This window comes from Pleurodeles waltl, chromosome 2_2 (genome assembly GCF_031143425.1).
Source record: "Pleurodeles waltl isolate 20211129_DDA chromosome 2_2, aPleWal1.hap1.20221129, whole genome shotgun sequence".
NCBI lineage: Eukaryota > Metazoa > Chordata > Amphibia > Caudata > Salamandridae > Pleurodeles > Pleurodeles waltl.
The window spans coordinates 963,568,714-963,582,387 of NC_090439.1; positions in this window are offsets into that span (position 1 = coordinate 963,568,714).

The window sequence follows — 13,674 nt, forward strand, 5'->3', positions numbered from 1 at the left end:
GCAGTGGCAGGTCTGAACCATGTTTACAGAGCTACTAATGTGGGTGGCACAACCAGTGCTGCAGGCCCACTAGTAGCATTTGATTTACAGGCCCTGGGCACCTCTACTGCACTTTACTAGGGACTTACTAGTAAATCAGATATGCCAATCATGGATAAGCCAATGTGCACATATAATTTACACAGGGAACACTTACACTTTAGCACTGGTCAGCAGTGGTAAAGTGTCCAGAGCAAACAAAACAGCAAAAACAGAGTCCAGCACACAGAAGCAACCTGAGAAGTAGAGGCAAAACGTTAGGGGAGACCATGCCAATGATGCCAAGTCTAACACTCTTCATCAATCAAGATAGGCACTTTGGTAATAGGTCTCTACAAAAAAATCTGCAAGTGAAAACCATATTTTTGATATATACATGAGTCCTGACTTATTTGTTGATCTTCTTTCTTTAGATCTGTTGCGTCCTCCCCAACCCAGGAGTATGCATAAGAACACACCACACACTGAGCTCAAGACTAACAACTTTACTCATCAGTGTACAACATTCAAAACTAAAACTTCTCATCATCTCATAACCGTTAATAACCACACCTTAACACTTCCCAACTGATTACAGAATTTGTTCATTGAGCCCACCCAGGCGCTAGATACTAGAAGACCTGGATCGAACTCCTGTTCAGAAGAGGTGTCTGGACCAAGTCACCACCACTTCCCAGGCCAGACAGAGTGTGTGTAATTCCTCATAAAGCCATTACACTTATTTACACACAACTAGAAACCAATGAAATGGAAGTGGAACTAAAATTAAGGACCATGGTTGGCATATATTTACATTTCTTCTTCACCTAATAACCTGACTTTGCTCATGAGCACTGCATACCGTGATTGTGTGAAACTGGGTTATTAGTTAAGGGGGGGGACTACCCACCTTAAGCAAAAAAACACAATCTTGGCAAGGTGAACCGTCAAAACCCCTAAATTAACCTAGTCCCTTGGTAGCTATGGCACTGACCAGATAGGCTTAACTTAGAAACAATGTTTTCAATATTTGTGCAGTGCCAAAACAATAACAAGGTCAAAATACAACACAAGAAAAATCCCAAACAAATTTAGATAAATAAATGGTATTTTAATAAAGACAATGGCATCAAAAGGACGAAAACATCCAATAAGGGGAACTGCAGATATGAGTTATTAAAGTTTTAAATAAAATGTTCCCCAAAAAGCTTGAAGTATCAACTAAGCTCAACTAGACATGGGACCTAGGTGCAATATGAGGCATACCTCAGGTTCGACCTGGTCAGAGCTTTTACCTTGGGACTTAGTTGCAAAAATGAAAGTAAAAGGCAGCAAGCTGTAGACAAAGAGGGCTCCTTTCACTGGGATAGGCATTGGATGATGTCTCAGTCAGGCCATTGGTTTTTGTCAGGAAAGCTCTGAGCGGGAGAATTACAACTTTCCCACCCAGGAAAGATCCCTACCGGCAGGATACCTTCACCCGGTCAAGATGTCTTTGTTCCTGGAGCTCGAATTCTTCCAGCGGGCGAAGGCTGCAGGTGGTAGCCAAAGAGGGCTACAGGACTCCGGATACAGCCTCCCTGAGGTTCCACAGATGAGATTGTGCTGTCAAGAAAAGCCTCAGAGTGGGAGAAACCTGAACCTTCAGCCCAGTGGCAATGCACCTTGGTTGAACTGACTCGGCAGGTTTGTCCCAGTCCTCTGGAGGTATTTGAAGTCAAAAAGTTTCTAAATCCGAATAGAGTCCCGGACAGTGCCATTTAGAACTGGTAAGCTGGGCAGTTGCAGGAAAGGCCTCTTGTAGCTTGTTGTTTCCCTCTAGCTTGAAAGGGAGGTCAGCCTCATGACTCTTGGTTTCCACTTTGCCTTGGGTATAAGACAGAGCAGGTTCATTCCTCCATGGCTCTTCAGGTTAAATCCTCTTCTGATCTTTCTCAGATCCAGTAGTGTTCTGAGCAGGGTGCTGGAGATGCTACGTTTATACCTGCCACCAGCTTGTGGGTGGGGTGACTCCTGCTCCTCTCTAACCAATGGAGTAAACGTTCTGAGGGGTTACCCTACCCACTTTTTCAGCATGTCTTGTGTGCCCTACTCTAAATAATCACACTGTGCCTCCCTCTGCTTAAATCCAAGATGGTGAAACCCTTTCTCCCTTTGTGTAGAGGCTGTGCGCTGACTTCAGAGGTGAGGCAAGGGAAATGAGCAGCCCTCCTCTGTGGTCACTCCACGCCAGTTCTGGGGCAGCTCCGTCCCCACTGCGAAGGGTGTATGACTGACTGGGAAACACAAAAAGAGGCCTGTCCAAGTGTCATATGACATCTGCCTGTGACTGGGGAGATCCCTTTGAAGTAAATTAAGTTCCTGGGGAAAGCCCAAATGGCAATTTTGCCAAAGAAACAAACTCCTTCTCACACCCAGGCCTTTGTCTCTGCTCTAGGAGCAGTTTTCACGCTTCACTGAAGGCTTGAGCGCTCAGAGGACTGCGGCTGAAGGCTAATGCACACTAGCCTTCAGATGCATTAGGTAGGAAAAAGGTAGTATTCTAAAAGTACATTTTTGTTAATGTTCATTAAAATCCACCTTTACCACTGAATGTGGCTTTTAATATATATTAGAGTTCTGAAATAATGTTTTTAGTTGCTTTCTGGCTAAACACAGCATAATTACATTTAATAGTGCATCCCAGTATTTCTCTATGAAACAGCCAGTATTGCTACAGGGAAAATAGCTTTTATGTGCTAGTCAATGTTAGTACATGGTTAATGTTACCTTTCTACTTTAAATGTCATGTACCCCGCCTTAGGGTTTATAGGGTCAAAAAATGACATTAATATTTAAAAGGAAGATTTCAACCTGCTAAAATGGTTTATTTTAATCGGCTGAATTGTAGGTTTTACAGTGCTACAGTTAGGCAGGTCCAAGGTGACCAAACAAGAAAGGTGGATTTCCTACACTGGTAAACTTTAAGATCATTTTTTACTGTTTTTAGACTGACCTGTTTTCAGTGTTTATTTTTTGTGGATTTCAGTGGTGTTTTCCAAATCATTTGAAATCTGTGCAAATCAGTGGTTCTTCAGCTGCCTTACCTCCAAAATAGACAGAACTGTGTTTTCCGGTATTTACAAAACATGTTGTTTGTTTGCTGTGATTGTTATAAAGCTCATACTTAACTTAAAAAGAAATAATGCTGGGTATGTAATAGCTTCCCAGTTGTTCCAGTGTGTCCAATAGAAATAAGATAGACAATTTTAAGCATAGGATGTCTGTCTATTGCACTCACTCAGCTCACACTCACATCCAATAACCCTCTCTCACATATCATTATCTCTCAGACTCATTGTCAGGACTCTCTCTGGTTTACAGGACTATTACTAGGTAAAAAAAAGTTAGAGTGCGCTATTCAAATGTTTTAATAAACATATTCCTAGACACAATGGAGGGCCATTTACCAACTCTACACTGAATATTATGGCATTGTACGGGTGGTCAATTCTGCCAACAGCATAGTACCTTGTGAAACCTTTAAATGTTGAATTACACCACACTTATTTGTAGCCATGCTTTCTAAGACACATGAAACATGATGCATTATGCCTGCTCACCACTGCTTTTCTACCTTCTTTACCTGACTACATTAAGGTGGTAGTGCTGTTTTGTGGATGTTCATAGCTACCTGGTGTCCCTATATCTCACTTTAATGAATTAATGAATGATATTCATTTGTAAAGTGCAATAATTACCCCCAAAGAGGCATCTCAGCGCTAAGTCAGTGTTGACCTTTTAACAGACATCACATTGTATTCTGGGACTTGAAATGCTGCTGTTACCATTGTAACCAAGGGCTCAAAAGCCCTAGCAGTAATGTGCAGTTGAGCATAAAGCCAGGATTAGTTGAAGGTATGACATATAACAATGGACACTGTTACAAATGGAAATTCTGATTGGCTATGGTAGACACCTCAGCCAGGCAGAACCTACCACTCTAGTCGGGGCAAGAGATCTACACACCCAAGATAACCCCTGCTCATCCCCTTGGTAGCTTGGCACGAGCAGTCAGATTTATCCCAGAGGCAATGTATAAAACGTTTGCACAACACACACAACCCAGTGACAGAATAAATGCACCACAAAGAAAACTCCACAACAAGTTATATAAAAATAAACTGTATTGCACAGATCATCATTAGACCAAAAGCGACATATATCAGTAATACTCTGCTACACAAGCAGTTGTCAGATTATCACACAGTTTGCTAATACTCTACAAAGGCAGTAGTCAGGTAAACACATTATCACCAAGAACAAATGCACATAGAACAAAATATTACCAAATGGCAGGTCATCATCATCTTCACCAAGATAAAGACATATATCCTGAGAATATTTGAGTGTTTGCATTTGTCATAAATCCACCCTTCAATGCACCTCCTGAAAATACACACGTCTTCCCAAACCTGGCAAGTACGACATATAGTATGAGTCAGGTGGCGAGAACTATACAGAAACCATGAGGGTGGGAATACCCCAGTGAAATGCAATTATTACAGGAGTCATAATCACCACATTCTATACGAAGGCCCCAGTGTTCGTCTCATATGAAGTACGGACCACAATCGCCTTGTCCAACAAAGGGGCTCCTGCACTCCTACTACAACAAATGCAGTGATCATTTACTTAGAAGAGTGTCAGGCACAGTCACGGGGTTGTAGAGATAATTGCTGAGGGGCTTTACCTTGGTGTAATCCAGTAATTCCTCCACCCGTGTTCTCTTCTCTGGAGGAGCCAGGAAGCATATCTCACTCCGAGCATGGTTCCCTCGGGGGGTCGGTGAGTGTTGGAGGTGCCTCGTCTCTGATGACTGTACTCGGTCCCAGCTACGTTCTCCTGGTCTGAGCAGCCGGGGAAGGGTGCCTTTCCCGGAGCCCAGTTCAGAACAGGTGGGGGCAGAAAGGTGGAGGCGATTTGCTTGAGAAAATATGGTGCTTTACCGGTCACGCTCACTCTTTCAGAGTGGCCGGTAATGGTGCTGCAGGAGGTAGTTCTGTACTCCCCTGTGGATCGTGGGCTGGCAGGCCAGTGAAGGTATTCAGGCCCAGACCGGTGCTGCAGGCTCTGGGACTTGGCAGCAGCTGCGGTCACAGCTGTGGGGGTGGGTCAGATCTTAGAGTCCTCTGGCGGCAAGCACCAGGCGCAGCAGTGTGTCCCAGCTGCAGGCTCTGGGGCAGGGTGGCCTCGTCGGGCTCACTCCGGCAGCCTTGTGAACGGAAGGAGGGGGCCCTTTGGTGAAGGGCCCCCTACTGCGAATGATGGCCCCTCATGCAGGGGGGAGCCCGTGGAAATCCGTGGTTTCGCTGATCAAGGCAGCGGGTCCCGGCGGCCCCCAGCAACAGTCAGTCAGGTTTGACTAACCTTCACGGTTTGCTGAGCACAATCCTTGAGAGAAGCAGGGCACACCTGGCAGGCCCTGGAGACACTCCGATGTTACGTTGGGGAATTCTTTCAGAGTGCAGGGCAGAGATCAACAGGCAGCAGGGCAGCACAGCAAGTCAGAGCAGCAGTTCCTGGGAACATTCAGGTCAGGCACAGTGGCGATCCTAGGGCTCAGCAGTCTTTACTCCAGCACAGTTTTGTCTCCTCCTCCTCTAACACTGTCTCCAGACATCAGTAGGGGGTAAATGAGCTCCTTGTGTGAGGCCAGGGCACAGCCTTTTCAGATGCATGTGTGTCCTGCCTCCACCTCTCCCAGCTCAGGAAGACCATTCAGTATGCAGCTGTACTCCTGTTAGACCTCCACCCTCCCTGTGTACTGGCTACCTGAAAAGTATGCACAAAGTCCAGATGTCACTCTACCCCAGACATGAATTGGAGTCAAGCTGCAAAGAGATTTAAGCACAGAGAAATGCCCACTTTCTAAAAGTGGCATTTCTACAGTGGTAATAAGAAATCCACCTATATCAATAAGCAGAATTTCTCACTACCATTACAAACATACTAAACATGCCCACGCTGTTCCTCATAGATCATAAGATACCACATAGACATATGTTAGGGCTTTTGCAATGGAGGTGCAGCACTCACAGTAGTGAGAAACTAAATACACTGTTTGTCACTAATAGGACATGTAGTACATAAAGACATATTTCCTACTTTTACATACATAGCACCCTGCCAATAGGGCTATCTAGGGCCTACCTTAGGGGCGACTTAGGTGTAGTGAAAAGGGAGTTTAGGCCTTTGCAAGTGGTTTGACTTGCCAAGTTAATGTAGGAGTAAACTGTGCCGGCAGGCCCTGCAGTGGCAGGCCTGAGACATTTTTGAAAGGCTACTGCTGTGGGTAGTGCAATCTGCGATGCAGGCCCACTAGTAGCATTTAATTTACAGGCCCTGGGTATATGGTATACCAATTTACAAGGGACTTACAGGTAAATTAAATAAGCCAAACAGGTGTAAACCAATCATACCAAGTTTAGAAGGGAGAGCACATGCACTTTAGCACTGATCAGCAGGGATAAAGTTCTTAGAGTCCTAAAGCCAACAAAAAGAGGTCAGAAAAATAGGAGGAGGAAGGCAACATGTTTGGAGTTGGCCCTGCAAAAAGGGCCAGGTCCAACAGACACCTTTCCACTATGAATTTTGTTGTTATGTGGCAGGTCTTGTGTCATGTTTTCACCTCTATCCTATGTGCATGGTGATCGCACTCTTTTCACAGGTACCTGTCACTAAACCTTGCATTGACTGTTTGAAACCTGGGGTGTTTAGTAGGTGACCTACTGTCTATACTGACTTGTTAGAAAAGGAGGCTGATGTAGACCATTCTGTGTCTGTAAGTAAATGTGATAGTACACATTGCCCAAGATTTGTATGAGACAGACATTTCACCAATCAGTGAAAGACGTAAACACTGCCAAAACATCAAATACGATTTTAATATTCCGAGATGCTCTCCAGTGTACTACATAGCATCAGACCTTAAACATGCTTCTACACCCTGCACCTTTAATCCAAGCACACAAAACTGGATGACACAAAAGAAGACACCCTTAAACAACACAACTCAAACAGAATAATCTTAGACCACTCTTTATTGCTGCTATATTATATATCAAAGTTACATTGTGTTAGTCCCTTCGTAAAGAAATAAAAATGGCTTGTTCTCTCTCACTTTCCTTTCTTTAAATTGAATTTTCATTTGTGGTTGTACAGATATTTATCAATGTTTATATATTCACACTGATGAGGGCTGTTTCTCTGTCAGAGCATTTATATATTATAGGTTTATACCTAAAACAGGACAGCTTAACTATGCTTAGAGGGTGTGGCATTCCAGTATGTAATGTTATAGTACATCCTCTGTTTTCTTCATTTTTTTCCACAACTTTCTGAGGTGGGGCAGAATCCTTTCAAGCCTACTTTGCAGTGGTCTGCCTGCTCACTGCAGTAGTGGGGCTGGTATGACAGTGTTTGCCAGTCTAGACCTGGCTAGAAGGATGAGAGACATGAGTGTGACATAAAATACAATGTAGAAAACCAGGATGGGATTTTACATATACATCATCACGTCAGAAGAGAACTGGCTTTCTTTTCATTGCCCAGTTATCACTGAATTATATTCTGTATCCTTGTTCATTTGTTATATATTTATGTAAAACATAATACCTTTCCATACAATCATAACTGTAGGAGAATCAACAGTCATTTACTGTGCAGTAATATGTTTTCTCTCTGTATCCCCTTTTTTGCCTGAATTTAGGGTTGTGTATTGATGCCATCACATTGGTAACATGAGAGCAGCTCATTCTGTATACAAGCCTACCACAAGTGCCCCTATACTTCCTGCTTTCAGTTCCTCATAACAGTGGCTTTTCTTCATTTAATGAGGCAAATGTTGTAACCAGCTTTGGCTATGTACTGCATCATAGCCCCATTCCTTTGGTTCACCATGCAACATTTATTTATTTAAGGTTCACTATAATGCCCCTTTACCAGGAAAATATAAGTGTGCTTTACAATACCACCAAGAAGCTACAATGTTGAGGAGAAGAGAAAGATGATAACATACAAAATATAGCGGGATTCAAAGGAGGAGGGGTGCCAGGGCTAAATGAAGTGGTTAGTTGAAGTGAATGCGGTTCAGGTGAGGTTTTAGAAGTTTCCAGAAGCTGGAAGCAGCTCCAGAGAATGACTATCTTAGTGCTAGAGACATGTCCAAAGCTGTACAAGAGGAGTGATTCTTGTATCTGGTTTCAGCCTATATAAGCTATTGTTTTGAGTTTGGTCATATTGAGGGAAAAACAACCTAAATCTGAAATGGCATAAGTAGCATAAAGTAGTGTTGGAAGGGGATCTAATGTAATACTTTGTGCACTTACAATGAATTGTTTAGAAAAGTACCATGGGAAATAACTGTGTGGTTTCCATTGAGATTTCTCTAAGGAACCAGACATTTGGTTTCTCATGCAGAAGTCTGTGGCAGTAGCTCTCCGATGAGACCGGATGAGTGCAACCTTTTGACAAAGAAGTTCACCTTGGTACGTATGTTGTACAGATCACCCAGCAGGTGATTTCTGCTGAGATCTATTTGGCACTCATGTATCAAGCACTAGGAAATTTCCATTGGAAAGGTGAACAGCACAGAAACACGTTTCACCAGGGAACCTCTCAACATCAATACTGGAGTCGTGCGTGGCACACAGGTGTGCAGCTTGCACAAATCTTCCTGTCCTGGTACCCTGTCTACCAAAACATGTGATTGAGTACCACAGTCATGTATACCTATCATATCCAGATTGAAGACTTTCCTCTATAAAACACCAAGCTGTGAATCGCATCCTAAAAAATCTTTTTTACTGATCTTTTAAAGTAGAGTTATCATATACAACAGTGTTTCAGGCACTGGGATTCAGAGCTATAGAAAAAACAAATTGTCTGAAATCCTAAAAAGAGTGACTTTTAGGTATGGCGCAATAAATACCTTTCACTTATCTCTAGTCTTGAAGGTATTTATTACAATATGCTCCATGCAGGTAGCTTCCAACTGCCAAGTAGTAGAAAAAGGAGGGGACAGAAACAGGAGATGTAATCAATGTATGGAATGGTAAAATAAGGAAAAAAGAGAGATACTGTTCACAGCTCCCAGTTGATTTCGATCCTGGGTCTGAAGCCCCAAAAATATGTTTTCTTTCTTTTCTACACAGAACCTGGAAAAGACGCTGTAAGGTATTGGGTTATTAGTTGAGTGGGTAAGTCCCCATCTCAAGTAATAAACAATGTTGTAAGGGTGAATCGTTAAAGTCACTAAGTATATCTGAGCTCAGCCCCCTCGTAGCAATGGCACAGAGTGAACAGGCTTAACTCAGAGGTAATGTGTACAATATTTATGCAGTACGAAAACAGTAACGAAATTTAAATGAAAAATAATAATAATGGAATTAGAATACTAGAGTTTTCTGGGAACAAAATAATTTTTATGTTGTAAGTAGAAATAGTGCCAAAAAGCACAAAGTGCTAATGATTGTCAATGGTCGTGGTAGAAAAGAACCTGGGCATAATTTGATGCTGACCGCAATGGAAGGTGAATCAGATACACTGACCAGGCCCATCCAGGTTAAAGATTTTACCTTCTGACTTTAGTCCTTTATGTCCCAAGCCACCACAGCAGTACACTTCCAAAGCTCTCTAGGCCCTGAAGGGAGGCACTTAGAGACTCAGAGGGTGGCAGGCACAGATCAACAGGAAGGTCTAGTCCAAGTCCAGTTGCCACTGGCCAGCTGGGCAGTTAAAGGAAAAGGCCTCTTGTAGCTTGTAGTGTCCATGTAGTTCTAATAGGTCAACATATGACCCTGTTTGTTCACTTTCTTGTCCCTGCTATGAGAGAGAGGGCAGTCACAGTCCTCTAGTGTTCTTATCTGGTTGCAGACAGCAGGATCAGCCCTCTTCTAATCTTCCTCACATCCAGATGTATCCGGAAGTGGGTGCCAAGAAAAGCCACATTTATGCCTGGCACAAGCTAGTGGGTGAGAATGACCCCTAGGGATGCACTAACCCTTTGGTTAAAGGTTCCCGGAGCTAACCTTACCCACTTTGGCCATTTTCAAGATGGCCAAAATCTTTGGCCACAGTAGACTTGCGCTCTGAGGGTGTTTTGCTTTCACTAACGACTGAGCTGACATAAATCTCTGGAATGCACTTCTCAGTTCAAAGAAGACATTTATTATTATTTCACCACAAGGTTCCTAAAAAGGAGATTAGTAGGTTGAAAGCACATGTTTAAAAATAGTCACAGCAATGAAAGGAAAATATACCAAAATGATTATCAACTGCAATGTACACAGCGAATATATGTATTTATAATTATATTATGCAAAGCAAATAATGAAGTAAAAATTCATCACCGTAGGGCCTGCCAAGCTCTTCATCTTTCTCATGCCAGCAAGAAGATGACCCCTTTCGACTGCAAAGAGAGATAACCACCCTCACAGGACAGATATCAGGCATCTGACGTCAAGAATCCTGATTGAGGCCACTCTACCCTCTCGCTGTCGCGCTGGGTCTTTTATATCTTATAGAACCAGAAGGAGCTTTCGGGAAAAAAACCCTCATTTAGCAATTCATACATGCTGGCTAATGTAGGTCAGAGTTGAAAGAAACAGATTGGAAATGGCCAGTTTCCCAAGTTGTCTCTCCGAAGCCTGAGCTGTTCCCTGCTTGCACTATAAACATCAGTCTAGTACATTCTTATTGTGCTGACTGCCTAACTCCCCCATAATATGTCTTAGCTCTTTGGTGAGAAAGAACACAAAAACAAGCACAGTTAACAATGTGGAAAATCATAGACACATTTAACATGTCAGTGTCTAACACTACAATAAAGTCAATAGGCAGCTAAACTGAATACAAAATGTAGTCTGCAACTGGTGAACACTGGACAACTAATCCAGTGCAAAGTGGTGCAACACAAAGTCAGTGGTCAAAAACACATATTTCACTACAGAGGGCAAGGGGTGTGTGTGGGGAAAGTATTATGGTAATCCCAGTGTCCACCCACATCTAACACCAAACCTTAGTTTTAGGCAGTCCCTGTACCCACAGCAACCTCAGAGACAGAAGTCTGACAGGACAAACCTCCCCGAAATGTCATATGAAAACCCCCAGAAGACCTGTGAATCAGCCAAGAGGTCCCCTGTGATGGAGGCCAGTGTGGCTGAGTGGACAATTGGATGGTGCAGCTCCTGGGTGTTACCTCATTGTGACAGCGTATGCCTCTTCGAAGTTAATCAAGTCCTTGGGCCCAGCCCACAGGCCATCCTGTTAAGGGCACAACATTACCTCTCCACACCCTATGCCTTTTGTCCCTGTCCTGGGTCCAAGTTCGTACTTCATTCACGCCTTCTGAAATGCTAATTACTGGCTGTTAGAAGGGAGGGAGAAAAGTGCAGATTTAGCTTCCAGGCACTTGGGCAGGGCAAATCTGTTTTTTTTAAATGTCATCTTTTCCAAATATCTATTACAAGTCAGACTTGAACCATGAATTGGGCTTGTAATAAATATTTCAAGAAGTCAAAAAAAAATATTTTTAGATGTTTCCTAGGCAGAAATGACAGGCCAGATCGTTCAAGCTCCCGGTTTGCATTTCTTAAATAGCGAATTTTAAGAAATCACTATTTAACCCCTTCCCCGCCACGGACGTAATGGTTACGTCCATGGCAGCGCCCGTGTGGCGCCATGGACGTAACCATTACGTCCTGAATGCTTCCCTCGGGAGAAGCGCTAGCGCTCCTCCCGAGGGCCGCCCCCCCACCCCCCTAGGTCAGGGCTGACCGGGGAATCCCTTCCCCTTCCACCCCCGACCCCCCCCACCCCCCCCTGTGACGTCAGCGCGCGAGCGCGCGCTGATTTGTCACAGGGGCCTCCCTAGTCGCGCTGGAAGCTCTGCTTCCAGCGCGATTGAAAAAGAAATGCAAAAGCATTTCTTTTTCAATCACTTGGGAGGCCCGGAGGGGCTTCAAAGGGAAGGAAAAGTATTTCCTTCCCTTTGAAGTCCCTCCGAGGGTTTCAAAAGCCGGATTGCTTGCAATCCGGCTTTTGACACCCCACTAGACACCAGGGATTTTTTTTTTTTCATTGAAATTGACCAAAGGGAGCGACCCCTTGGGCAAGGGTCGCTCCCAGGGGGGGCATTTTTTTGAAAAGGCCTTTTCTGCCCCCCCGGGGGCAGATCGGCCTTACTAGGCCGATCTGCCCCCAGGGGGGGCAGAAACCTCTAGGCACCAGGGACCATTTTTTTTTTATTTTTTTTTTTATTTTTTTTTTATTTTTTTTTATTGAGGTGGGGAGCGACCCCTTAGGCAAGGGTCGCTCCCCTTGGGGGAAAATTATATTTTGGCCATTTCTGCCCCCCTTGGGGGCAGATTGGCCTATTTTGATGAGGCCAATCTGCCCCTAGGGGGGTAGAAACCACTAGACACCAGGGTTTTTTTTATTTTATTATTGTTATTGACAAAAGGGAGCGACCCCTTGGGCAAGGGTCGCTCCCAGGGGGGCATATTTTTGGGAAGGCCTTTTCTGCCCCCCCTGGGGGCAGATCGGCCTACTATTAGGCCGATCTGCCCCCAGGGGGGGCAGAAACCTCTAGGCACCAGGGACCTTTTTTTTTCATTTTTTTTTTTTTTGGTGGGGAGCGACCCCTTAGGCAAGGGTCGCTCCCCTTCGGGGAAAATTATATTTTGGCCATTTCTGCCTCCCTTGGGGGCAGATTGGCCTATTTTGATGAGGCCAATCTGCCCCCAAGGGGGGTAGAAACCACTAGACACCAGGGAGTTTTTTCTTTGCGTGAATTTCACGCAAAGGGAGCGACCCCTTAGGCAAGGGTCGCTCCCTGGGGGGGAGGGCAATTTATTTTAGGCCATTTCTGCCCCCCCTGGGGGCAGATCGGCCTATTATTAGGCCGATCTGCCCCCAGGGGGGGAAGAAACCTCTAGGCGCCAGGGCAAATTTTTTTTTTGTGTTTTTTTTTTTTGTTCTTTCTTTTTTTTTAGAGATGGGGAGCGACCCATCAGGCAAGGGTCGCTCCCCTGGGGGGCAAATTGTATTTAGACCATTTCTGCCCCCCTGGGGGCAGATTGGCCGATTTTAGGTCAATCTGCCCCCAAGGGGGCAGAAACCACTAGGCACCGGGGATTTGTTTTTTGGCGCCAATGTCACGCAGGGGGAGTGACCCCGTAGGCAAGGGTCGCTCCGGGGGGGGGGGGGGCTTGGGGGGGCAAATTTATTTTAGGCCATTTCTGCCCCCCCGGGGGACAGATCGGCCTATTATTAGGCCGAACTGCCCCCCGGGGGGGGCAGAACACTCTAGGCGCCAGGGCAATTTTTTTTTTGTGTTTTTTTTTTTGTGGTTTCTTTTTTTAGAGATGGGGAGCGACCCATCAGGCAAGGGTCGCTCCCCTGGGGGGGCAAATTGTATTTAGACCATTTCTGCCCCCCTGGGGTCAGATTGGCCAATTTTAGGTCAATCTGCCCCCAAGGGGGCAGAAACCACTAGGCACCGGGGATTTGTTTTTTGGCGCCAATGTCACGCAGGGGGAGCGACCCCGTAGGCAAGGGTCGCTCCCGGGGGGGGGTGGGTGTTGGGGGGGCAAATTTATTTTAGGCCATTTCTGC